This window comes from Lampris incognitus, chromosome 18 (assembly GCF_029633865.1).
Source record: "Lampris incognitus isolate fLamInc1 chromosome 18, fLamInc1.hap2, whole genome shotgun sequence".
Taxonomy (NCBI): Eukaryota; Metazoa; Chordata; class Actinopteri; order Lampriformes; family Lampridae; genus Lampris; species Lampris incognitus.
In genome coordinates, this window is record NC_079228.1 from 28,001,333 (window position 1) to 28,028,915 (window position 27,583).

At 45.9% G+C, this 27,583-nt stretch overlaps 1 pseudogene; it reads left to right on the forward strand.

Moving 5' to 3' along the window:
* The first annotated feature begins 1,812 nt into the window (after positions 1–1,812).
* Positions 1,813–27,583, forward strand: part of LOC130128399 (RNA-binding motif, single-stranded-interacting protein 3-like) — a 219,471-nt pseudogene continuing 193,700 nt past the window's right edge.

The following is a 27,583-nucleotide window of genomic DNA, read 5'->3' on the forward strand; positions in this document are numbered from 1 at the left end:
TGTAATTGCTGCAAATGGAGGATTCTTTGACGAAAGAAAAGTTTGATGTAAAAAAAATCTTATTTCAAATACAAATCATTATTTCTAACCTTGTCAATGTCTTGACTCTATTTTCTATTCATTTCACAACATATGGTGGTGAATAAGTGTGACTTTTCATGGAAAACACAAAATTGTTTGGGTGATCCCAAACTTTTGAACGGTAGTGTATATATATATATATATATATATATATATATATATATATATACACAATGACTTGCAGGCAAGGCCTACCCTGTGATAATTTAATCAAAATAATCATACAACAAACAACAAATTCATAATAACATATCAAAATCACACTCTAGTTACAGGTATGCTGTGTAATAACATATTTTTAATGATATCTTTATGTCCTTGTCCTTTTTAAGTCCTTAAACGTCTAAGAGCAAAACGCCGTATGGTGCACAAGCTCGCCTACAATTTCAATGGAAAGTGTAGGCTCTGCTTTTTTCAGGAGTGTCTTTAGCATTGTTGTCATATATAGTAGTCAAATGCGCTTGCGCATTTACTGTGTGATGTACGGGAATACGGGAAAACGTAGGGGCTGGACGACCTCGGAGAAGTTCCGGAATAGTGTACATGAGTGTTGGTGTGTTGCTTCACAGTGATTCATTGAAACCAGTAAAAGCTAAATAAAGCCTCCATCGCAATTATTTACATGGTGTCAGAAGTAAACAAGGAGAGGAGTCATGGCTAAATTCAGTCCCCCGACGAACTTTTCCAGGCGAGTGGCCGGATTGGAAGCAGCATTTTGTGAGATTCAGAACTGCTACTAAGCTAGACAAAGAAGATGGCGCCGTGCAGGTGAGCATCCTGATATATGCTATGGGAAGCGAGTCGGAGAACATCTACACATCGTTTGCATTTACCGATGAGGGACATAGAAATTACTTGATAGGGCGCTTGGAAAGTTCGATGAGTACTTTGTGCCGAGAAGGAATGTAATACATGAACATGCTTGTTTCCATCAGTGTGTGCAAAGACTGGCAGAGAAAACTGAGACTTTTATCAGGGCTTTGTATGAATTGACGGAGCATTGCAACTTCGGCTCGAGCAGAGATGAGAATATCCACGACTGAATTGTTGTTTGAATACTCGACAAAGATGTCTGATGGAAGTTGCAGCTGATGAAGGACCTGACGCTAGCACTGACCATAGAGACGGTCAGGCAGTCTGAAGAGGTTGCTTCCCAAGTCAGCATGCAAGGAGAGGCAACTGCGGTGATACACGAAGTCTCTCACAAGCACAGCAAATACACCAAACACCATGGTAAGCCAAAAGGGGGAAATGGTGGACAATGTGAAAAGTGTGGGAAACCACGACGCAGTAAAGATGAAAATTGCCCAGCTAGAAAATCCAAATGCAATACGTGTAACAAGTTTGGACATTGGAGTAGTGTGTGTAGGAACAGGAAAGCAGTGAATGAGGTTACAGAACAAACAGCAGTTGCAGTCATACTTTCTTGGGGCTGTGAGTAAAGCAGATGGGTCATTGAGTTGCTGATGGGCTCCACTCCGGTTGAATTCAAAATTGACATGGGAGCTGATGTTAACATCATCCGCAAGGAGCTCTACCACTCACTCATCCCCAAAAGACCACTGGAGCCTACAGATACATATTCCGCTGGATAGCCCAGACAGTAAGATGCAGTGCATAGGACAGATCCAGAGCACTGTGTCCTACAAAGGAAAGACTCACCCACTCACAGCATATGTCGTCCGCGGATGCACTGTAAACAACTTACTCAGCAGGCCACTGTCTGTAAAGATGAATCTGGTGAGGAGAGTGGATGAAACAGTGCACAACAGAGGACACCTACAGGCATATGGTGAGAATGGGACATTCAAGACGGAACCTGTGAGAATACAGCTGAAAGACAAGGCTCAGCCATATGCTATACACACAGCACGGCACATACCTCTCCCTATGCTGAAAAAGGTAAATGAGGAGCTCCTGAGGATGGAGAGAAATGGCATCATCAAGATGGTGATACTGCCCACTGACTGGTGTGCACCCATGGTGCCAGTCTTGAAGAAGTGCACAAGTAAAGTCCGCATCTGTGTTGATCTCAAGAGGCTGAATGAGGCTGTGAAGAGAGAACAGTATATCCTGCCTACTACTGATGAAATTACAGCAAAACTAAGCTGGGCCACTGTCTTTTCTTCACTTGAAGCCACCAGTGGGTTTTTCCAGATGCCGCTGCATCCAGACAGCTGTACACTCATGACCTTCATTTGGCAGATTCAACTTCAAGTGGCTACCATTCGGAATTAGGAGCGCACCCAAAATCTTCCAGAGGAAGACGATGGAGACCCTACAAGGGCTGGAGGACATTGAGGTCTTCATGGATGACATTCTTGTCTATGGGGCCACAGAGGAGGAGCATGACAGTTGCCTGGAGAAGATAATGCAGCGCATAGAGATGGCTGGTTTGAAGCTCAACTGTGAGAAGTGCTCCATCAGGCAGAGTCAGCTGTGGTTCTTTGGGCATCTCATTGACCGGTCTGGGATCCAGCCTGACCCTGACAAAGTGGAAGCTATTCAGCAGCTGTCACCACCAGCAGATGTGCGAGAGTTGAAAAGGATACTGGGAATGGTGAATTATCTCAGAAGATACATCCCCAACCTCTCAACAGTAGGACGGGCACTGTATGAGCTCCTGAAAAAAAGAATGCATGGGCGTGGAGTCACACACAACAAACAGCCTTTGAAATCATCAAGGAGCTGTTGACAACTGTACCAGTACTTGCATACTATGGCGTGGACAAGCCCACTGCTGTGTCAGCGGATGCAAGTAGTTATGGATTGGTGGGTGTACTCCTTCAACTCCATGGGGGGCAGTGAAAACCTGTGGCATATTACTCCAGATGCCCCACAGAAGCAGAAACACGCTACACCCAGATAGAAAAGGAATATATGGCTGGTGTGTGGGCATGCAAGAAGTTTGACAGATACCTCAATGGACTGGAGCAGTTTAAGCTTGTAACTGACCACAAGCCACTAGTGCCTATCATTAACAGCTGGAGCCTGGACAATGTACCTTTATGATGTCAGCGTCTTCTCTTGAGTCTCATGAGATTTAATCCAGTAGCAGAGTATGCTCCAGGGAAAACTGATCGTCGCAGACTCCCTGTCACGCAGTCCACTGGCTAACATGTGCAAAGAGACTGACACACACAGTGAGGTGGCATGCTATGTGGCTAGTTTAGTGGGGGGATCCCTGCATTTACAAGCAAAATTGGTGAAATCAGAATGGTGACAGTAGCTGACGCCGAACTGTCTGTCTGTCATGAAGCTTGTAAAGACTGGATGGCCTGAACACTTAAGCAGTGTGCTTATGGATGCGAGAGAATACGTCCAAGCGAAACCAGAGCTGTCAAAATGCAATGGCCTTGTCCTCAGAGGAAGCAGGATCGTCGTGCCAAGGTCAATGAGAGATGAGAACCTTCAGAAAATTCAAGAAGGTCACCAGGGCCTAGTTAAATGTAGGGAGAGAGCATATTCATCTGTGTGGTGGCCCAGACTCTCTATGGAAATAAACAAGCTCGTGATGTCATGTCAGGTGTGCCGTGAAATGAGAAGAACACAACAAAAGGAACCTCTCATCTCTACACCACTTCCGGAGCAACTCTGGAAGAGAATTGCAATGGACCTCTGTGAGTAGAAACACCACAGCTACCTGGTAATCTCAGATTATTACTCCAGGTTTATAGAGATACTGCACCTGCCCTCAACAACGAGTGCACAAGTTATCCAAAACCTGAAAACAGTCTTCGCCAGGTTTGGCATTCCAGATGAGGTGGTGAAAGATAATGGACCCCAGTTTTCAAGTGCGGAGTTCCAGGAGCTGGTGAGGCAGCTCGACTTCAAGCACTGCACGTCCAGCCCTCACCACCCACAGGGCAATGGGCATGCAGAGAGAGCTGTATAGATGGCTAAGAAAATTCTCATGGAAGAAGATCCTGTGATGGCTCTGATGAGCTATAGGTCCACTCCCTGTTCCACCACAGGCTACAGCCCAGCTGAGCTGTTGATTGGGAGAAAAATGAGAACGACACTCCCCACTTTGGAAAAAAAAATCTCCTACCAAACTGGCCCAGCAGAACAGCTGTGAAAGAAAAGGATGGGAGGGAAAAGGCCAAACAGGCTCACTACTTCAATCGCCATCATGGAGCCAGGCCCTTACCTGCCCTGTGACCAGGAGATGTTGTATTCTCCAAGTTGGGCCATAAAAAGTCGTGGTCTTTGCCAGTGGTGATCTCAAGCGAGATGGTACTCAAGCGAGAGTACCACCCCGAGATCCTTCATTGTCAGGACGCAGCAAGGAGCAGAACTGAGGCAGAACTGCCGTCACCTCCAACCGGGGCTGGTTCCCCAGCCCATCCCAGCAGCATCTGGTGAGCGCACAGGGACAGACATTCACTCTGACGGAGCCACCATGTTAGAGACTGTTCCTGTCAGTCAGGGTGTGGCTACACCCACAACCCCTCTACCCGGTCAGACTGTGACCAGATCTGGGCTGGTGTGCAAGCCAGTTGACAGACTTGACCTGTAGACAAGTGGGATCATATGGGCTTTGGGGGGTGGGAAGGACAAAAGGATACTAAAAAAAAAAAGGGAGGAAACAAAAGGAAAGTTGTATTGACATTGATGTTGATTTGTGTTTATGAAACTGTAACCCTTGGTTGAGTAAGAAAGAGACCGATATACATTTGTTGAAATGTCTCTATTTGAGTTAATCTGATTTGTGTGCTGTTAAAATAGCCATTTCTTTTAAAGCGTTCTTTTGGTGTTATAGAAATAACACAAAAGAGGGGGGGATGTCATATATGGTAGTCAAATGCGCTTGCGCGTATACTGTGTGATATACGGGAATACAGGAAAAACGTAGGGGCTAGATGACGTCAGGGGAGTTACGGAAGAGTGTACGAGTTTTGGCGTGTTGCCTGATGGTGATTAATTAAAACCGGCAAAAGCTAGGCCGCTCTGGTGGCCGAGCGGAATAACTCGCCGTTCTTGCAATCCGCTCATCATGTGGCTGAGAGGTTCGTATCCCGGACTCGCCGTAACCGGTCACGGCCAGAGCGTCCACGGGGTAAGGCATTCATTAGGCCACCCCTTACCCGAGGGATAGTGGGTGTAGATCGGCGTAGTGTTCGGGGACTCGTCGTTCTCCAGCGACCCCTCTGGCCCATCCGGGTGCCTGCAACCGAAAGCATTCTACCTACGTCTCCTTCGCGGCCTGAGGGTAATGCAATCCATGCGAGGCTTCAGCGTGTAAAATGGCGAGAGCAGCCGACACGAGTTTGAAGGAAGCTGGTGTTACGACTATCTCCTACCTGGGGAAACATGAGCCAGGGGAGTTATTCGACAAGAGTTCCGGCCATATGCCATTGGGTTAATCGGGTGGGATAAGGGGAAAAACTAGAAATAAATATTTAAAAAAAACTGCAAAAGCTAAGTAAAGACTCAATCGCCATTATTTACAGTTGTGAAATTCGGAGTTTGTGTATGCGTATTGCCTAGCTTAAGGTGACATCAATGGAAGAGGAAAGGCATTGCTTATGGCAGGAGTACGAGCCAATGAGAACCATCAAGGTGCTAAATTGCTACAATGTCATAGATATTTGTGCTATCAATAAAGCAAGCTAGCTCATTTGAATTTGAGCAGCTTAGCTACACTTAAGAGAAAAATCAATAATGTTGACAATCATACGTCTTCAGAGTTTTAATAAACTGGATTACCAGCAAAAATTACTAGCTTTAAATCTCAAGTCTCACAACGCAAATATGAGGGAAATCGTGAGATTCTGGAGGACTTGAATACGTGCTACTTGCTACTGATGGAAACAGGAATTAGCCGTCAGGGGAAAAAGGAAAGCACCGGCTCATCAAACTGGGGAAACTATGTGGAGCCCTTAAACCTCGTTGCGGAGAAAGACCAGTGGATTTGCGACGCATCTTGAAGTTTCCTCACTGTTTTCCGGAACATTGAACCATATTCAAATCGACCATATATTGGCAGTAAGTAACACTCTTCGACAGAACATTCAAGATGAGGTAAATGCAGCCCCTTTCGCGTACGTACAAGTCGATGAGACCACTGACACAACCAACAAAGTGCAGCTACCTGTTGTACTGTATGTCTGTCAAAATGGAGTCAAAGAGGCATTTTTGGGATTTAGTGATGTAATGCTGTGTAATGTAATGATGTGTGGCAATGGTGTTAGTCATTTCACAGCTATCAAAAACCAAATAAAACAAGAAAAAAGTACTTCATATATACTTTGACACTATTTTTGGTTAGGTTTTCATTTGGAATGTAGTTCAGCCAGTGGAGCAAAATGTTCTAGAATTCAGTGGCAGTCGGAAGATTGAAGAAGGATCAGATTGTTATAAAACATTAAAGCACAAAAGGATGTAATTTGGATTTGTGAATGCCCACTGCCTACCCAGCCACAGACCTCACCACACATCACTGTATACATATAACTTTGTTAAAAGAAACACTCAACGGTAGGGGTAGTGCTCATCAAATAAGGAGCAAAATAATCCAGTGAGTCAAGTAAATTCTTTATGAGACAGTACAAGCCTTTTTCATGCCATAAGCAATCATCAGCTGTCAATTACCTGATTGCTTATGGCATGAAACAGGCTTGTACTGTCTCATAAAGAATTTACTTGATTCATATATATATATATATATATATATATATATATATATATATATATATATATATATATATATATATATGAAACTACCTCCACCGCCAGCATCTACAACAGTAAAATGCTGCTTACACACTGATGCTTCAGTATTATTAATCTACTGATGTCATATATAATAATATATCAGCCAGAGGGACAAAACCACTACTTTTACATTCATACTTTTGAACTAGTTTTCTCTCTCAGGGCTGGTTCTTACGACGTGCTGTCTGACCACAACAGAACTCAAAAGTGTTTATAGTTCAGAACGGCTTCACTCAAACATGGGCTGAAGAGCCGACCGTCGCAGAGTGGGGAGGGGGCCGGGGAGACGCGCTGCCATTTAACTATGGAAATAACTGAGCATATTTAATAACAGTGTTTCACTCGGTCAGTGTTAGGGGTCTGTTTTACGGTCTGACTGCAGTTACACTACAGTGTTACCAGTCTACCATGAGTATGCATGCTACAGCTAAGTGGTGCGCTGCTAAAATGTTCCGGGTGAAACTCGCGCGCTCGAATTATGGTTCCGCACGTCTGAGTAAGTGGCTTATCAAACTATTTTGACAGTAATTTTTGCACCATGGAGCGTAGTGTTCGTAACGACTGCATGCACCGAACCGTTACATCCGTACCGTGACGGTTTGGGGTAAATACACATACCTACACTGTGTATGTGTGTGTGTGTGTGTGTTGTGAGAGAGAGAGCGAGTATGTGTGTGTCTACTGTGGTCAGTGTGTGTGTGTGTGTGTGTGTGTGTGTGTGTGTGTGTGTAGAGACAGGAAAAGATAGATAGAGAGCGAGAGAGAGCTGAAGTCCCATGGTCTGTTATGACAAGATGTATATGTAGTAAAGCTGGGGATGAATGTGGAACCCAAGGGTGGAGGCCAGCCTGCAATGCGTCTACACACTGCTGCAGTGTTCATCTCTCTTCATAATGCGCAGATAGAAACACACAAAGCTCACACTCGTGCGCGCGCACACACACACACACATACATACAGACGCTGACCACAGTAGGCGCACACTCATGCTGAGTAGCGGTAACCTGGCCTTTTTATTCTTTTGGATAACAAAACACTCCAGCGCTGGAGGACCGTCGGCTGACTGTCCGTCGCTGCATGGCGGACCACGGGGAATCCCTATCACACAAGGCGTGGATTACAGCAAACAGTTTTCCCCCTGATGAAAACATCCAAGCAGGTTATCGTTCTTTTGTCCGAGGACATGGATGTCCCATGGAACCCTTCGATTAAATCGTGAGGTTCTGGGGGAGTGCACTCCCACTGTTGTTATTTCATTAGATTCGCCAGGCGCACACGGGCCGATCTTTTCGTCAATACAAACCCGCTGGTCAGAATGCCTGGCACATATCCAAATTCACGTGGTCCGAGGACTCGGGAGCACGAGGGAGAGAGAGAGAGAGAGAGAGGAAAAAAAGAAGAATGAGGGAGGGAGAGAAATGTCACTTCTTGCTAAATGTTTGCATTGAATCGTTATATCCTCACCCTCCGCGTGTACCCGATGCCTGGTATCAATGAAAATTAATTGATCTGTATGGAAACCGATCAGTCAGCATCATCAGTTCCTCTCTCTATCGTTGGCTCCCATCTCCTCTATGAGCCTCTTTCTCTTTTTTTAAGCCAACCTATCCCTCTCTCTGTCTCTGTCTCTGTCTGTCTCTGTCTCTCCCTGAACTAATGTGCCATAGGTGTGGCATGGCTCAGTCTCACCATCTTGCATGTTCATCTGTCTCTCTCTGTGGGGTCCAGGGTCTGGCACATCCCTGTGTTGTGATTAGCTAAATTGGCCATAACTCACAAACATTCGTTTATATGGGCTGACAGATGACACAGTCATTTAGCTGAATGAATGACCTGCCTGCCGGCAGCGGGTGAGAGTGTGTCCATCAGCTGCTGGCCCGCGCCAGCCAACCGAGTTAAGCGGTATGAACATCTGTGGCCCCCCCAGGAAGGGCGGTGGCTGGACCACTGAGGTATGGATAGCCACATGAGGTATATAAAGTCCATATCTTGTCCATGGGACTGAGTGAGCGAGTAGAAAGAGAGGCAGAGGAGGGAAGGAATAAGTGCCAGGAGTTTTACAGAGAGGAGCTGATAAAGTCACCTCAAAGGCAAGCGATGCAGAACTTTGTGAAGACTTTGTGATATATGTTAGTTTATATTTTTGCAGCCAAGTATCATCAATCAGCCCTCGGTTGGGGAGTGTTGCTAATTCCCCAAAATACCGCAATGATCTTTATTAAAAGAAAAAAGAAGGAATGGACTTTGACTCTCTAATTAATGCAGTTCTTGGTACAGCAGGTGGGAAACGTTGTGTCTTCAAGGCCTGATTAAAAGTAGATTTTTAAACGTATTGTAGGTCACAGCTGAGAAACTCTCAGCATTTTGGAAGGACCTTCAAGCACTGCTGCCTCGTCCTTCATGGGGGGGGTCCCAAAAGCTGGTGGCATGCGAGTACCTCAACCCTCACTTCTTCAGGCGCCACTCACACATGGAAAGCCAGTCTCATCAATAACCTAACCCATTTCTTGGCTTTTTTTTGGGCGGGGGTCCCCCCCCCTTTTTTTTCCTCCCCAACTGTACCTGGCCAATCCCCTTACTCTCTGAGGCGTCCTGGTCTCTGCTCCACCTCCTCTGCCGATCCAGGGAGGGCTGCAGACTACCACATGCCTCCTCCGATACACGTGGAGTCGCCAGCCACTTCTTTTCCCCTGATAGTGAGGAGTTTCGCCAGGGGGACGTAGCGCGTGGGAGGATCCCACTATTCCCCCAGTCCCCCCCGAACAGGCGCCCCAACCGACCAGAGGAGGCGCTAGTGCAGCGACCAGGACATACCCATGTCTGGCTTCCCACCCACACACATGGCCAATTGTGTCAGTAGGGACGCCCACCCAAGCCGGAGGTAACATGGGAATTCGAACTGGCGATCCCCGTGTTGGTAGGCAACGGAATAGACCACTACGCCACCTGGACGCCTTCATTTCTTGGCTTTTTGTCTCGCTCTTCTTTGCCTCTGTCTGGGAATAATTTATTTGTAATCACTGAAAGCTGGAAAAAATTCATGATTTAAATTTATGAAACACTTTCTCATGTGCGCACACACACACACACACACACACACACGGTGAGCAGGTGGTTTGAAGTGGCAGCCGTGATTAAACAAACTCTTTAAAATGACAGATCTGAAAATCAATTTGACCCGAACCGTGGTCAGAAACCCTGAACCTGGCGTCGGGTTCATCTTAACATGTCACTTGTGTTAGTCATCCTCTCGCACCGGCGAGGCAAACCCACCGACAGGCAGGAAGCGATGCTGCTTGTTGACCACCGTGACAGTGGCTCTGTCCTCATAATGAGAATCAGTGGCCTTCGTCACGAGCACGGGGTGGCTTGAGTGGTGCACGTACACACACACACGGACCCTTGAGCACACGCACAGGTTCTGAACAATTAAGCGCGAGCTGTCGGGATTAATGCAGGGGTCCATTGTAAGCGCTCTAAACCTGTTAGACTGTGACAGACCATTAAAAGGCTGCCAAAGCTTCCTTAAATTTGCTTTAACAGTTTACATTGAGCTAGAGAGAGTGACTGTGTGTGTGTGTGTGTGTGTGTGTGTGCGTACGTGCATGCACGTGTTTGTCTGTTTGGTATTAAACTCATTAATTAACCCCTCTGCCTCATTGTGACAGCATCTGCACCAGTAAGTGGTGGAGATACCTCGGCGATATTGCTGCCTTCCTTTTTATTATGTAATTACCTTATAATGGCCAACGTTTGTTTAGGCAAATGCATCTAACCATTAAAACAGCTGCCAAGCCTTGTGTACTTCTGCAGACATTATTTCCTGTAAATTGTGAGCTGAAGCACTCCGAATCGTGAACGGCAGTAATTGTCCTTGTGTTAGGAAGCAATGCTAAATTAAACACAGGCAATTCTGGCATAAGAGACCCCCTCCCCAAATATGCCAGTTGTGGATTGGATTGAAATCAAATTAGGGTGGTGGTGATGATAATGATGATGATGATGAAGCACATTTTCTACCACCGTAGCGATGTAGTTATCAGGGGGGACCCCCCCGTGTCACTAACACTTAGGGATAGATGTTTTTTGGGATGGACATCCCGCCTACCAGGCATTTCCTGTCGTGACGGGAGCTCGGTGTTCTCCGGCATTAGGCAATGAAACGCCCCGGCCACAGGATCGTGAGCACCAGACCACAGGAATATCCAGAATCTGATAGGGTTTCCAAGCCTTCGCATGTTTCATTTCCTATTTCACAAGAGCGGGCAGCCCATGCAAATTCCTGGCTGCGGTGCGCCACCGGTCTTCATTTAGCAGCGGTTCGTGGTCGATATTAGATGTTGGACACGACGGGAGATGCAGGGAGGAGGATTACACGGAGGGAGTTTGCTGGTGGATCTCGGAGGGATTTAAGCGGGCGTCTTCGTGCGTTTCCATCACGTGAACTGTCATATTTACACGTCATTCCCCCGGCTTAAGCCGTACCTTGCCCTTGTTTAATGGCAAATTCCAGGCGCCTCATCTGTGAAATCACTTTTCAGCAAATCAGTGTGCACCTGTTTCTTTTTGTTGAGGTGATTAGTCAATGACAGGGCCGGGCAGGGGGACATAAATCATACATTCTGAGCTGTGGATGTGACCTTAATTCATAGTATTTCATTATGATTGTTCCTGGGTTGTAGGTTGCGCATACAGACACACACACACACACACACGCACACACACACACTTTCCCTGCGCAGATGGGTTTTCATATGAGCAGCATAACCGCCAGGGGCTGTAGTATTGGCTTTAAAAGCACCCATAACATCTGCAAAACATTATGGCTGATTATGCTGGTCCTCCAGTGCAATCATACAATATCGGGAAGAGCGATGGCTGAACATGAACTGTATGGGAAAGAGAGAGCTCATGAGGCCTCTCCCATTCTCATGAAGGTGTGAGGTTCACAGCTTTGCATACACACGCAAGTGCCAACACTACTCATGCACACACACACACACATACATGAACACACTCGTACACACACACACACACACACACATGCTCCATTTCTCATGAATACATTCAAGTCTGCTCCCGCTCGCCAGACATGACTCTAAAGACACTTGCACACACACACAAACACACACACACACGCACACACACACACATACAAACAAGCACACACACACACACACACACACACACACACACACACACACACACACACACACACACAAACTCAGATGTGTACCGGCATCCACAGACAAAAAAGCATGGGATCGCTCATTTATGGACACACAAGCTCACAGACACAACGCTTGCATGCCTTCGCAAGTGGTACAAGCACCCTGCTACTTGTTAAATATACACATACAAGTGCTTACACACTACACACTACACACACACACACACACACACACACACACACACACACACACACACACACACAACCGGAGTGCAACCTTCACATCTGCAGTCCCCAGCTTGTTCCATTGTTGAGGAGGTTCTGGGTACATTGTCCCCGGGCGTCTCTCTGAGCTGGTGGATTTGAATCTCTTTGGAGAAACATGGAATACTTCGACAATATCGTCGAAATGCTCCGAGACAAAGGAAAGACACTCTTGGTATTCACAGCAAATTAGAACTTTATTTCCATACGGTATATCAGCCAAGCACATGTCCAATATAAATTCCCCGAGTGAGTGAGGGAGGGAGTGAGGGAGTGAGTGAGGGAGTGAGTGGATAACTATGCAAATGAGTGAATGAGAGAATAAATCAGTGGATGACTTGGTGACTGACTGAATTTGGAACAATGTGGCAAACGAGCTTTGCCATACAACACACAAAGCAAGCAGCCATGCTTAAGCAGCTCCCCTTGTGCCAGTATGGTGGTAACCTCAGCACTCTCTCTCTCTCTCTTCACCCTGCTTTTCTTTCTTTCTTTTTAATTTTTCCTGACTGACCCTCTCTCTCTCTCTCTCTCTCTCTCGCTCGCTCTCTCTCGCTCTCGTTCTCTCTCTATCTTCACCCTGCTTTTCTTTCTCTTCCTTTTTAATTTTTCCTGACTGACCCTCTCTCTCTCTCTCTCTCTGTCTCGCTCACTCTCTGTCTCACTCTCTTCACCCTGCTTTTCTTTCTTTTTCATTTTTCCTGTCTCTGACCCTCCTTCTCTCTCTCTTTCTCTCTCCCCCTCTCTCTCTTTCTTCGCCCTGCTTTTCTTTATCTTTTTAATTTTTCCTGTCTTTGACCCACCCTCCCTCTGTCTTCACCCTGCTTTTCTTTCTTTCTTTTTCATTTTTCCTGTCTCTGACCCCCCCCCCCCCTCTGTCTTCACCCTGCTTTTCTTTCTTTCTTTTTAATTTTTCCTGACTGACTCTCTCTAGTTCTCTGTCTCTCTGCCTGTCTCCACCCTGCTTTTCTTTCTGTCTTTTTCATTTTTCCTGTCTCTGACCCCCCCTCTCTTTCTTTCTGCCACACTCCTCTTATCTCTCACTCTCGCTTTTGTCTCTGACTCTGCTTCTCTCTCTTCCTCTATTCGTCCATTTTTCTCTCTCTCCTGTCTCTCTCTCTCTCATTCCAGAGGAGAGGTAGACCACTTCCCCGTCCTGGGGCACAGATTGAGGATGGGACTTGGATCAGGTTAAAAAGGAGGAATGGCAGGGAGGCGGTGAATCCATTACTTGGTCAGGTGTCGCTGGTGGAGGAGCTCAGTCGCCTGTGTATTCTTGGAATGAGTCATTCCGAGGCGCCGTATTGTTTTTGGAAGTTTCACGGTGTGTCGTTTTGGTGCTGGGAAAAGGCTACTCGAACAAGTCTTGGTGGAGGAAAGAGCTTAATGGTTCACTTCCCTTTTGCACACACACACACACACACACATACAGTGAGGCTCATGTGCTATTTAGTTGCCTCCATGAAAATCTCCTGCTGTTTAATGGGACAAGTGCCACAGAGTGTGATGGATCTGGGGCTTAAGAAGGTCTGTGCCCTCCACCAAGGCCTCGAGTATGGACAGAGGTATGGAAATGTGTCAGCTCTTGTGTCAGCTACACTCTTTTACTCTCTCTCTGTTTTCACTCAGTAATCGTGGGTTACGTAAAAGGTAGAGCCCAGCCCACCCCTTCTTCCTCTTCCTCTCCACTCCCTCTTCCTCTCTCTCTCCCTGGTTTTCCTCTCATGCAGTTGGCTGTTCGCTGTGTGAAAGGTGAAAGGTTTGCCGGAGCCGCTTTGCTCCATTTACATGACTGGGGCACTTTGATGACTTCAGCAATACTAATTATAGAGGCGCCGCCATGGAGGCAATCTCAAAGTGCATCGCCCCGAAACTCTTGTTCTGACTGATATGGAAATGTACCCAGCAGAGTTGCACCATTACTACAAGCAGCCCACGATACATACTGTATATTTGCTCTTATCTCACTGCCAGCTGGCAGGCTTGCGCCATCAAAATCCAATGATAATGTGCCAAAGAATGTACCGTTTGCTCTCAGACGTGCTACCCGATGGAGTTGCGCCATAATGTCTGTGAAACATACCGACTGCTCCATAAGAATGTGCAGCATGTTCCCTGATAGCTGATGGAGACCAGAAAGCAGACAGCGGCATGTCCATTAAGTGTGCAATGAGAGCGGTTCCTAATAATGCATTCTTTCCGTAAACATGGCCTCCCAGAGACCGTGTCAATTGACGAAATATAATGGCAGTGTGCAACATGGGAGTGCAATATTGCATGCCGTAGATTCAGACGATGGATGTTATTCATCTGTAGCGGTAGATACACTTCCCGCTAAAGAGATGCCATATAGGATTTCATAGTACTTAACCATCCTGCGAGTGATTCCTAGCTAGATGCACTGTCAAAAAGGGGTCGTTTTGGTGTAATAGATATACATGAGTCTGTTTGCAGGCTACAGCTGCCACTAGTAATGCCCTAAGAATTTAGGAATGCTTTGCACTCTGCAGAGTATTGACAGCAGAGACGGATAAATATGTCAGCAATGGCATGGCAAAGAGACATAAAGTGTATTTAGGTTTGTTTCACTTGACGATCTGAAAATGTCTGCTTTGTCGGTGCTACCTACCAATGTTGTGGCCATCCTGGCGTTACCTTGTACACCTAGACTTACTTTTTTAATATTTGAATACATAGCATTTATTACGAGTAGATCACATTTTACATGCTTACTATTCTAAAGCAAATGCACCATTATGTCAACCCCCCCCCCTTTTCCTCCCCCAATTGTACCTGGCCAATTACTCCGCTGTTTCGAGCCATCCCAGTCACTGCTCCACCCACTCTGCTATTCCGGGGAGGCCTGCAGACTACCACATGTCCCTTCCAATACATGTGGAGTCGCCAGCCGCTTCTTTTCACCTGACAGTGAGGAGTTTTGCCAGGGTGACGTAGCACGTGGGAGGATCACGCCATTCCCCCCAGCTCCCCCTCCATGAACAGGCGCCCCTACCGACCAGAGGAGGCGCTAGTGCAGCGACCAAGACACATATCCACATCCGGCTTCCCACCCGCACACACAGCCAGTTGTGTCTCTAGGGACGCCCGACTAAGCCGGAGGTAACACGGGGATTCAAACCAGCGACCTCCGTGTTGGTAGGCAATGGAATAGACTGCCACACTACCCGGACGCCCCCATTTATGTCAAATTTTAAGCACAGCATCTTCTCTTCTAACTGTTATTTCGTCTTGAATGTTCTCTCTCTCTCTCTGTCTGTCTCTCATCTTTGTCTTCCTGTGTCCCAGGCCTCATGCTTTGCATGCAGAGGATGAGACTCTAGGGGAGGTTGGAAGAGGGGCTAGAATGGAGTTCTGCTCCATTTACCGTCCTGAAATATTCCTCTTAGAGAGAGGGATGCTCGCTCTTCCCTGTCTCTACTCTCGCTTACTCTCCCTCCCTCTGCTCTCTCCCTTCTCATCTTCCTGTGACATGTGGTCATTTCCCTTCATTCCAGGGTGGCTTAGCTGTGCTTTAGCACACTGCCACCATCCTCCCATCCCATCCTGCTTAAATCGCTGACAGCCATCAGCTCTTCTGGCCTATACAGATCTGTTCCTGATAGCTGCTGTCGGCAGAGTCTCACAGAGAGCGTCTCGCGGCACTGGGTGCTAACCACGAACCATCAAGCCCTGGTTCATACCGACCAAAACGCCACCTCTGGCTAACTCCACTAGCGAGCACACTTTCACTGGAGAGCGAGTGAATAACTAGTAAAATCAGTCAATATAGGATTTGGCTACAAACCACTGCCTTACAGAGAGCCTTCATTAGAGACAACACACATTTTTTCTGTCATTTTTGAATTAACGTTACACTTTGCTACACAAAGTATGTCAAATGCATGTGTAGTAAAAAAAAAAAACGAAGGGTAAAAGAAACAGCTATTCAATTTTCCTAATTACGTTGGCCATTACCACATGGCCATAAGTAATATGGTTATAATACACTGTAATGTAAGTAATTTTGGACTTAATATAAGATTTAGGGGCATCCGGGTAGCATAGCGGTCTATTCCGTGGCCTACCAACATAGGGTTTTGGTGGTTCGAATCCCCGTGTTACCTCCGGCTTGGTCGGGCATCCCTACAGTCACAATTGGCTGTGTCTGCGGGTGGAAAGCCGGATGTGGGTATCTGTCCTGGTCGCTGCACTAGCGCCTCCCCTGGCCCGCCGGGGCGCCTGTTCGGGAGGGGGGGCATAATGGGGGGAATAGCTTGATCTTTCTACACTATTCCATGCTATGTCCCCCTGGTGAAACTCTTCACTGTCAGGTGAAAAGAGGTGGCTGGCGACTCCACATGTATCGGAGGAGGCATTTGGTAGTCTGCAGCCCTCCCTGGATTGGCAGAGGGGGTGGAGCAGCGACCGGAATGGCTCCGAAGAGTGGGGTAATTGGCCGGGTACGATTGGGGAGAAAAAAAATCTTAAGATTTAGGGTCATGTTACATTTAGTTACCAAAACAAACCAACAAATAAATCAACATTTTGAGATCACAAGGATGTCCCCCAGCAGATAGTCAGGAGTATGAGGTCGATGTAAGTAACTATGATGTGTGTACAGTAAGTTTTATCATTGTGTTTACATCTATTTCATATGAATCCAAACCTGACAAATCTACTTGCTTTTCTTTCTTGCTTGTCTTTTGATGACTCCTTAACCTCTTATGTGTGTAGGGGTGGGGGTGGGGGGGTTGATAAGCTGCTTAATAAGAGATAAATATAAATGCCCACCCCCCTGCAAAAAAAGCAAAAGAGACTGTGTATTTACTTAGTGTTTAGATCTATTTGTGCCACTTGAGCTGAGTGAAGGCAATTCACACGCTCCCATGAAGCTGTTCAGGAGGCTGTTCAGGAGGCCTGCGCCCTGAATAAATGTGCACAGTGTAAACGCTGCATCACATTTCAGCATTCATCACCACTTTGGGTGGGGTGTGCTGCTCCTCTCTTATTTTGAGCACTGTGTGTTTGGCTTAGCGCTGCTAGTAGATAATATCTCCGGTCAAAGCAGCAGTCCAGAAGACGTGCAAGCAAACGTCCTGTTTGAGCCTTGCCATCGCTGCCATAGCTCTTCCCTAAATCATGAGCGCTTTTGTACTTGCTCATCATTAGAGATGCATCGATTGCAATTTTCTTGGCCCATGCCGATTTTTTTAAAAGTCGGACCTGCCGTTTCCGATTATATTTTATTTCATCTTATTTTATTTTATTTTATTTTTAGAACTATAATTGACAGCATGCAAACTTTTTTTGTGAATTGATATTTCCGTTGTATGTTCATTATAAGACATTGACTATTAAATAACTTGTACCTTTTCTCCAAAACTGCACTGGGGTTACAGGACTTCCTCTCACTCAAACAAATCTCAAAACAAAAAAGTGCTCCAGGTTGCTGGTCAGAGCTTTTTTTTTGTATAAATAAAATGCAACTGAAAACTAGAAGTGTGCACTCAGCAGAGTGTAGATCCCTGCCAGGCATGCCTCCTCTTCTCTGGTGCTCCTACTTGGTGAAAAACCAGCTGAGGAGTTTTGAATCACCGCAACCATGAGAGGTCCTTGATCATACAGGCATAACTGTGTACAAGTATTATTAGGTTGACATGCTCAGTAGTGTGTGAGATTAGCAGCGGACACACACACACACACACACACACACACACACACACACACACACACACACACACACACACACACACACACACACACACACACACACACACACACACACACACACAGACAGAATAGTGTTTTCCTTGCCATTATGACTTTTGCACAGCACCCAAGCCAGTTGAACAAGAAATATGGAAAAACAACAGTTTTTAATATGCAGGGATCGGGCTACAGAAAAAAAATCTACCTAATAAGCGCGTGTTGCCTGTCAGTCTGTGGATGTGCAGCCTCCTAGGTGGACCCTCGCATGAATGTGACCCACATCTAATATGAGCTAGCACTCTCCAAAAAGAAACGGTTTGTTATGCGACCATTTTGGTTTGACCCTAACCCCGTCTTTACTTCCATAATGTAATAAAGCTGGGCTCCATGCTTGACTCAGATCGGGCAGCGACAAGAATATGCAGCACTTCCTGTTTTGACTGCAACCTAGAGGAAGTTGTTCCTTCATAACTTCTGCGTCTCCCCCCCCCCCCTTTTTTTTTTCTCCCCAATTTTATCCGCCCAATTACCCCACTCTTCCGAGCCATCTCGGTCGCTGCGCCACCCTCTCTGTCGATCCAAGGAGGGCTGCAGACTACCACATGCCTCCTCTGATACATGTGCAGTCACCAGCCACTTCTTTTCACCTGCAGTGAGGAGTTTCGCCAGGGGGACATAGCACATGGGAGGATCATGCTATTCCCCCCAGTTCCCCCTCCCCCCAAACAGGCACCCCGCCCGGCCAGAGGAGAAACTAGTGCAGCGACCAGGACACATACCTACATCCGGCTTCCCACCCGCAGACATGGCCAGTTATGTCTGTAGGGACACCCGACCAAGCCGGAGGCAACACGGGATTCGAACCAGCAATCCCCATGTTGGTAGGCAACAGAATAGAGTGCCCAGCCACCCGGATGCCCAATGTTCACATCTTGATAACATTTGATCGTGTCGCTGTCCGGTCCGAATCAACTGTGGAAGTGACTCACACTTGCGCACGGTTGACTCAGATCAATCGGGCGGTGATGGAGAGCAGCGTTGGTCGAGCGAGCTAGAGAGTGAATGAAGAGAGGGAGAGTGGGTAGTGAGAACAAATGTATTGAATCACTGCAACCACAATAGGTTCTTCATCATACAGTCATAACTGCACAAATACTTTTAGGCTGATAGGTCCTGTAGTATGTGAGATTAATCACAGACAGACACACACACACACACGCACATCCTCTTGAACCCAAAGTAAATGACAGTTTTCAACAACTTGTTTTATCATGTGTGTGTGTGTGTGTGTGTGTGTGTGTGTGTGTGTGTGTGTGTGTGTGTGTGTGTGTGTGTGTGTGTGTGTGTGTGTGTGTAGCGTTACTGTCTGTGTTGCTGTGTGCACGACGTGAACCATCGTGCACATGTGTAACTTTGAGCGGCACTGAGTCGGATATATCTGGGACCGGCCGGCCTGTCATGGCCGATCAAGCTGAAAATCGTCCGTTTGCGGTCACCGGCCGATCGATCGGTGCGTCTCCACTCATTATAACGGTTCCACTTTGTTGGGACTTACTGGGAAAGTAGATATGACACCAACTTGGTAAGTCTTCACCAGAGCAGGGGAATGGTAGCGGTCAGGCAGCGGTGAGTTGGAAGAGGTGGCGCTGTAGCTAATGAGTATGGATGGAGAAGCCAGGAGACGACTTCTCCCCATCGCTGCTAAAACATCAGGAGGTGAAACACAGGGCTTAACTATGTTTGTTTTGTTCGGTGGAAGGGAAAGTGCTGCTGACGCAAGACCACCGGCGATTCTGCTTTATCTCGAATCTTGGATTTGGAGTGGGCAGACGGCAGTACACTTCACAGTATTATCGTAGATGTCGGTGAATCAAACCAAAGACAATCTGCAGGACTGTAAAAGGGCACACTCTCATGCTGTCCGGCCTGTGCCCTATTATGGATTGTATTTGGTCTTTTTGGGTGGCCTGTCTTCCCGCCATGTATTCGTGCTTTTAGATGGGTGCAACGACAGACGCGCCTCAACACATGGGCATTTCTCGTGGATGTGTCACTGCCCAGTGAGTCACAGCGTAAGTCCGGTATCACAGGTGCGGTCCCGGCCAGCTGGCGGTCAGACTGGTCCAAGGAGGGATGAGGTTTGATCCCCGGGACACTTTACGCGTTAAAGTCGGCTGAGGATTAGAGCAAGGAGGAGACCTGATATCTAGACTCCACCGAAAGGCTCTTCAACCCATGCACGCACACATGCAAACATATACATCCTTAAAAAACTGCACACCGCTTCACATGGTGCACACATCGACTCACAAGCAGGCAGACGCACAGGCCCGGACTCAGACACACAGGCGGAATGAATGCCAAAGTGTGCGCACACAAGATTCACATTCACTTAACGCACACACAAATATGGAGACGGTTACACGCACACTCACGGATAGACACAGATACAAATGGCTGAGCTCACACAGGCACGTGCTTCCTGTGCACCTCAACAGAGGGCCTCCTTTCCCAGTACAAGATCATTTGTAACCACTCTGATCTTTTCTCAGAACCGCCTTAATCAGGAAATGAGCCGGTCCGAATGACTCACATGCATTTCATGTTTGGAATAGAGCGCTGCCCTCTGTGTAATCTGCTCATTACGCTCTTTCGCTTGTCACGTGTCGGGGGTAGTGTAGTCTGGGCTGTGGTCCTCTTGAGTCATTTTTACGCACACACGGCCGATCTCATGTTTCTTCCCCATTAGGGCTGTGTTGCGCTCCCCCCCGTGTTTAGATAGAAGCTAATGACTCACTGGAAGGACGCCTGGTGTTTCTCAGATGTCTCAGAGCAGGGCTGCTGAGCTGCATTCAGCATGGCTGCCTTTTCACCCGATTATGAAATATTAACGCAAACGCCTCTCGACCGGGGTGACGTCATGTATTTTAAGATGACCCGGTGTTACAAATACGCTGACAGTATGTTTTTTGTTTTTGTAAAATCACAGTTAAAAAATATTTTACTCATCATTTTATATGTATGTGTGTGTGTGTGTGTGTATATATATATATATAAACACACACACACACACACACACACACATACATATATATATATTATATTCACACATAATTGTGAGTAAAATATTTTTGACTGCGATTTTACAAAAAATTGCAATAAAAGTGGTTTACTCATATGTATAATATATATTTATAATATATGTAAAATATTTTGACTGCGATTTTACAAGGAAATCACGGGTCAAAGATATTTTTATAATTTTATACATATTATTATTGTTGTTGTTATCATGTTGTAGATATTGTTGTGGAACTGTTAATAGATATGTTTCAATTTGGAACATAAATAAAAAAGGATAAAGAATTGATGATCTTGACCAAGTGAACAAGTGTTAGATTACGCTGGTTTGTTTTCACAAATTTTATTCTTTTTTTCCTTCCAGAAAACACATTAAAATAAGGGAAAAGAAAATAAATAAAAGCAAAAAAAACCCTCCTCACGGTGACCTTCATAACGCTATGAGGACAGAAGGAAAAGTAAAGAGCAAGAAAAGTGTCAGGCAGTAATGTTTGGTATGGAGAACTGCACAGACATGGAGGGCGGGGGGCGGGGGCGCTAGATAAACACTGGCTGTGCAATCCTTTAACATGCTGATAACAGTATTTTGAGATAAAACACATCTTGTGTTAAAAAATGTGTTTCATATATCAAGTGTGTTGCAGCATGTAGTATATAAATTAACACGTCTAGTCTTACAGGTTTGGAGCAGGTGTATAGTTTCCTTCCAGCCACCATGCACAGAGACGTTTGGCAGTTGTACATAATGTCTTCCTCTTATTTTTTTATCTGCAGAGTAGACGTCACGTACTTGATGCTTTTAATTAGAAAAAAATTAAGCATGGGTGGGTTTTTTTAATTAGTTAAATATTTTACAAGAATAATGATGGCTATAACAATCAGAATACTGTAAACTTTATATGTATAGAATCACATTGTAAGCTGATGAGTGTGCAAGGCACGAAACAAGCTTGTACTGAAATGCATTAATTTTTTTTCCTACATCTATCTTTATATATATACGTATATATATAAAAATCCAGTGAATCAAGTAAATTCTTTTTGAGACAGTACCAGCCTGTTTCATGCCATAACCAATTATCAGCTGTCAAATATATATATATATACGTATATATATATATATATATACGTATATATATATATATATATATATATATATATATATATACGTATATATATATACTGCCACCTTGGCAGCTGATGAGTGTGTGGAGCACGAAACAGGCTTGTTCTGCTATGCATTAGTGTTTTCCTACATCTATCTTAATATATGCGTATATAAATATAAACGCACATATATATGTATGTGTGTGTGTGTGTGTGTGTTTATAGTGTGTATATATGTTATATATATATGCATATATATGTGAATGTGTATGTGTATATATTTTTCATACTGAATGGTTTCAGATCATCATACAAAATGTAATATAAGACAAGACAAGGAGAACCCTAGGAAACACAAAATACAGTTTTTAAATGATCATTTCATGAGTGAAAAAAAAAACAACTTTATCTACCAACTGTGACCAAATGCTTCCTATAGTTGGAGACCAGTCTTTCGCGTCACTGTGGATGAATTTGGGCCCCACTCTTTGCAGAATTGCTGTAATTCAGCGACATTGGAGAGTTTGCGAGCATGAACTGCTGGTTTAAGGTCCTGCCACATCTCGGTGGGGTTCAAGTCAGGACTTTGATTAGGCCACTCGAGAACCTTCATTTTGTTTGTTTTGAGCCTCCCTGAGGTGGACATACGCTTGTGTTTTGGATCATTGTTGTGCTGCATAGCCAAATTACACTTCGGCTTCAGATCACAGACTGGTGAGCGGACATTCTCCGTCTGGATGTTCTGGCAGAGAGCAGAATTCATGGTTCTTTCAATGATGGCAGGTCTTCCAGGCCCTGAGGCAGCAAAGCATCCCCACACCATCACACCACCACCGTGTTTGACTGTCGGTGTGATGTTCTTGTTGTGAACTGCTGTGTTTGCTCTATGCCAGACATAACAGAACCCATCCATCCATTATCCAAACTGCTTATCCTTACTCAGGGTCATGGGGATGCTGGAGCCTATCCCAGCAGTCACTGGGCGGCAGGCAGGGAGACACCCTGGGCAGGCCGCCAGGCCATCACAGGGTTCACACACACACACACACATTCATACCTAGTGACAATTTAGTATGGCTGAGTCACCTGACCTACATGTCTTTGGACTGTGGGAGGAAACCAGAGCCCCCAGAGGAAACCCACGCAGACACGGGGAGAATATGCAAGCTCCACACAAAGGACAACCCGGGACGACCACCAAGGTTGGACTACCCCTGGGCTCGAACCCAGGACCTTCTTGCTGTGAGGCGACCACCCTAACCACTGTGCCACCGTGCCGCCCATAAAAGGACCCGTGTCTTTCAAAAGATTCCACTTTTGACTCGTCTGTCCACAGAACATTATCCCAAAAGGCTTGGAGGGGGTCAATGTGTTTTTTTTCCTAAATGTGCGGTGAGCGCCAGTGTTTCTCTGAGTTGGCAGCGGTTTGCCTCTTGCAACTTTCCCATGGATTCCATTTTTGCCCAGTCTCTTTCTTATTGTTGAATCAGGAACGATGACCTTAGCTGAGGCTGGAGAAGCCTGCAGTTGTTTAGATGTACTGTTTTTTTTGTTTTGTTTTTGTTTTTGTGACTTCCTGGATGAGTCGTCGCTGCACCTTTGGAGGAATTTCGGTAGGCCGGCGACTCCTGGGACGATTCACCACTGTTGCAAGTTTCTTCCATCAGGCGACCATGGCCCTCACTGTCTCTCACATAGGGTCAGTTGGTGTTGGATAACTTTTTTCCTTAGATAAAATTAACATTAAAAATCTGAATTTTCTGTTTCTCCAGTTCTCTTTGTCATATATTACATTTTGTATGAAGCTCTGAAGCAATTAAGTGTGAAAAATATGCAAAAATAGAGGAAAGCAGGAAGGAGGCAAATACTTTTTCATGGCACTGTATGTGTGTGTGTGTGTGTGTGTGTGTGTATGTATATGTATATATATGTATATGTATATGTATATACACACATATACACATACATACACACACACACACACACACACATATATATATATAAAACACACACACACACACATATATACATATATACACACGGTTACACATGTATATACATATATAATGTATATATGTGGATGTATACTATATGTGTATGTATACATGTAAAACATGATCCTATGTTTGTCACGTAATGGAAATAAGTCTTGTGACATTGCATCACTGAACTGTGTATTGTCTTTCAGTTTATCAGATATATTCATTCATATTTCCAGATTGTTGAGAGGGGCAGGTTATGTGTTCAAAGATCAGTATTCCGAGATGGAGGCTGTTGATAAACAGCGATGTACCAGTGGCGTTGTTGTTTACCCGGCATCCCAGTGTTGGACAGGAGCTACACTGTTGCACAAGGGTCACCGTTCACTTCGTCTTCTAACCTCCCAAAAAGCCCCGGAGAGCCCGGCCAGGGACACCAGAATGGTGGTTTTGCAGTCATGTGAGGTTCTCTGGTCTCCCCTCAGCACAACCACTGTCAACAGCAGCAGAGTTTTTCCAGGAATACCACAACGCCACCCCCACCCAACCAACTCACTCCCACTCCACCAAAACCTCCCTCATCCTTACTCCCACGTTCTATCTCCATGTCCCTCCTCCTCCATCTTCATCACTTCCCGCCCCCTGGCACCGTGCCAACCCCCCCCCCCCACACACACACACACACACACACACATTCCATGTGTTGGGTCAGTTCGGGGAAACGCCCACGACTGTCCGGCTGTTGGGAGGAAACACAGCCTCTTGGTTTGTTCAGCAGCTTGATGAACAGTCCCAACAGTCCCACAGAGCTGGGGAGGGGGCACGTCCAGTTTCTGTTTTGAACTTTCTAAGAATTTTTCAAGGGATGGAATGTTCTCCAGATAGTGTGCTTGCTCGCTTTCTTCTCATGTTTTTCTTTTCCCGCCGTAACATGCTAGCGCTCACCTTGTGTTTATATAGCGATAACTAACTCTAACCTCTCTCTCACTCTGTTTCTCTCCCTCTAGCTTCCTCTGTCTTTTTTCTTTTACTCTGTTTCGTCTTTTCTCCGCCATGGGTTCACAACGTTTAACTGCGTCGTTGGAATTGATCCCGGCTGTCTTTGACAACAGTCATCAAATAGCGTCGTGTCGTCTCCGTAAACGAGAACGTGACTGACCTGTCTGCTCAGGCTAAGGTTTTATCCAGGTTGAATAAAGTACACGAAACAGAAATTCTCACTACCCTCTCTTGGCTGAATCTGGGTCCGGGTGCAGTGCAGTTCTGTCACCGGTGCTGAAGATTTCTATGGACGACGTTTGGTGGGATGCTCAAAGTTTGTAGTAAACTTTGCACTGTTTAAGGCATGCTGGGCTTTCTCCCTCTGTCTATTTTAATATCCTGCAGGTGACTCACTCACACTCTTTTAGAATATGTGATTCAACAACCACAGAGTCAGCAGTGGTGGTTTTCAAAGGACGTCAGAAGAGAGAAGAGTGGACTGCTTTGTATTTGTGTGTGTGTGTGCGTGCGTGTGTGTGTGTGTGTGTGTGTGTGTGTGTGTGTGTTTACCAGTTTTTCTATCCTAATGGGGATTAAATGTCCTCGTTAGGATACAAAAAAACTGAAACCACCTACCTTGTGGGGACATTTTGTGGGTCCCCATGAGAAAACGGTCTCTTTTAGGGTCAGGATTTGGGTTTAGGGTTAAGACTAGGAGGATTAGGTTAACGTTAGGCATGTAGTTATGATGGTTAAGGGAGTTACGAGAATGATTGCAGTCAATGAGGGGGGTCCCCGCAAATGTTTGTGTGTGTCTGTGGGGGGGGGGGGGTCACCACAAGTGTGTGTGTGTGTGTGTGTGTTTGGGGGGTCACCACAAGTGTGTGTGTGTGTGTGTGTGTGTGTGTGTGTGTGTGTGTGTGTGTGTGTGTGTGTGTGTGTGTGTGTGTGTGTGTGTGTTCTGTACGGTGTCTGGTACATGCAAATGAACAAAAGGTTCTTAATGAGTCTAATTTTAAATTTGATACTGTTGATATCCCTGTGGGCATAGTATATAGTGTAGCTTTTACACTTATAAAGTAGACTGAACCTGAACATAAAGCCGTACTAGATGCTATAGGTAAACTTTAAACTTTTATACCTGCACAGCCAAATTCAAACGTCAAAGTCTGGTTAAGACCCCTGTGACGTAATAGCGTCGTCATCACGTGATAGCGATCAGTTCCCGCTATTTGGAGGAGCTGTTGGAAACGTTTACGGTGCAGGGTTTTCCCAATTTCATCAAGCTGTGGCGATTTTTTTTTTTTTTAGTTGCTCTGCTTCACGTTTGCAGTTGCTTCACACTTTAGCACACTTTTTGTTGTGGTTTTTGTGTTTTAGGATTCGTGTTCCTGTTGCGTTAATGCGGTGTTGGTTTACAGCTACCGGCAACCGTAGATACCTCGGCCGTCTAGCGTTACAGCGTTTGTTTCGCGGCACTTGAAACCGCGGAGGGGAGGGGCTTACCGGGTCAGGGCCGTTCAGACTTGGTGACAGAGGGGGGGGGGGCTAAAAGAAAAAAAAAGCTCTTAATAGAGTTTTAAATAGACTTGCATTGTTTTTTCCTTTGAGGGAAGACCTACCCATCTGGCAAGCTGTGTGGAGCAGATGCTGATAGTTATCTGTAGTTACTACTTTTGGTTTCTGCTCTCCACATCTTGTGTTGCAGAGTGGCTTCAACTCCATATGTCCCTAATCCCCTTTGCCCCAACCACTACACCAAACTCTGGCATGGAGGCGAGGCACCATCAATCATAGGGAGAGAGAGAGAGAGAGAGAGAGAGAGAGAGAGAGAGAGAGAGAGAGAGAGAGAGCAGCTTACTCGCTCCCTCACCCACATTCTCATCCCCTTTTCATTCTCTCTCCCTCTCTCTCCTCCCAAACAGCTGGCTCCACATCACTCCGTTGCGTACCCTGACGTCAGTCCCACTGATTTAGCCCAGAGTGCTTTCGGCCCACGCTGGGCCAGAACATGCACGTCCACATTCATCTGGGTCTGGGTCCGGCGGAAGAGACGCAGACGGACAGATATTTATTCACACGCCTCTTGTGTTCCCGCTCTCAACCTCGGTTAACACGATCTCCGTTTTCCTCTTCCTTCCCCTAACTCGGCGGTCAGGCCTGAAAGAGAGTCCTGTGTCGGCTGCACGGGGCCTCGGGTCAACTTTAGGTTCGCCAGCCAAGTCTCAATTCCCCGCCCTTAATTGTTAATGGTCGGCACAATGAATATTAATGCTCTGCCGGACCGGTGTCTGTGTAACGGTACTCCCCAGGGTTTCCACTGTGCGTCTGTTAATTCCGTCGGATGCAATAAAGTGCCGTCTCCCTCGTTTTTTAATTTCGAGTTAACGACACAAGCCTCAATCCCTGTTCATATTATTTCATTTAGGGTGCAGTCATGAACGTCAGCGAGTTGGTTTTTTTTCCTAAGAGATTATTATCATTATTTATTTTG